The sequence below is a fragment of the Gavialis gangeticus genome, unplaced genomic scaffold (assembly GCF_001723915.1).
Source record: "Gavialis gangeticus isolate Ggan-Ray unplaced genomic scaffold, GavGan_comp1, whole genome shotgun sequence".
NCBI lineage: Eukaryota > Metazoa > Chordata > Crocodylia > Gavialidae > Gavialis > Gavialis gangeticus.
The window spans coordinates 159,858,419-159,859,617 of NW_017728992.1; positions in this window are offsets into that span (position 1 = coordinate 159,858,419).

Below are 1,199 nucleotides of genomic sequence, written 5' to 3' on the forward strand. Positions count from 1 at the left end.
CTCGTGCAGTCGGGTTGAGCGGGAGGCAGCTGGGGCAGCGCAACCGGCGGCGCGGCCGCGGAGAGCGAGGCTGCGGGTGTGCAATGTCTCTCCCGCTCGGGCGCCGCAGCAAGCGCGTTGCAGCAGGGGAATCGCACGAGGCCGGTCCGGGCATGGGCTCGCTCGGGCGGCCGCTGTCCTCCGCCTCGCCGGAGTGCGTCGCCGGGCAGCCCGGGCCAGCTCACGCAGGGAAACGGGCAGAGCAGAAAGCGGCCCATATTCAAGGTTGCATTTGTTGTGCCCTGTTTGCGGGAGCCCGTGCAGCGCACCTAGGCGCGACGGCTCACCCGAAGGATGATTTTTAGAAAAGAAACGAAAAACGCCGCCGGCTTCGTCTTTCACCGGCCAGAAAGAGCCCACATGCTTTCACGAGCCCTGCTCCTTTCTCCACGACGCGGGCTTCCCCGCCACGGGTTGAAAGCTTCCGATTTTGCCTTCATTTCCTTCTTTTTCTTCATTCACAAGGAAAACAAGAAATCAGAAATCGTTCCCACGAATCTCTTCCCGATGTCTTCCTCCTTCCGGCCGGCACGAAGTACCCAGGCTGCCCCCGGCCGTGCCGGCTCCCCGTCCAGCCTTTCTCGGGAGGATACGATCCTTCCCCTCTCCCCCTGCGTCTCGTTACTGTGTAACACGGAGCATTTGGAAAGAGCCAAGAAAAATACAGTGACAATCACCCAGCGAGCAGCTGGGCACGGAAATCCGCGCATTCCTCGTTACTAATAGCGTGAAATTAAATAATATGTGGTTGGTCATTTCGAAGTATCTCCCTTCTCCCCTCCATAAACAAACAAACAAAAAAAATTAAATAAATTAAAAAATCCCAGCTTCTCCTCTCGCAGGTTGTCCCGGACACATCCCCCCTCCTGTGCACGACCCGCACCCACAAACCGAGCTGAATTCGTTCAGTGTGAGGCTGGATTTCCAAACCAGCCGCAATTTAAACGGAAGTTTAAACCTTGTTTTAAACGTTTGCGCCTTGAATCAAGAGAAATATTAGATGAAATATTATATAGATGCAAAGGTGCGGCGAAGGGGCATCAGCCTCTTGGGCGTTCACAGCCTCTCAGGAGCAGGGGCAGGTAAAACTGGTGCATCGGGGGCATTTTAAATGTATTTCGAGGAAAATACCAGGGTGCCGGATTAGTTGCTCTGGGGGG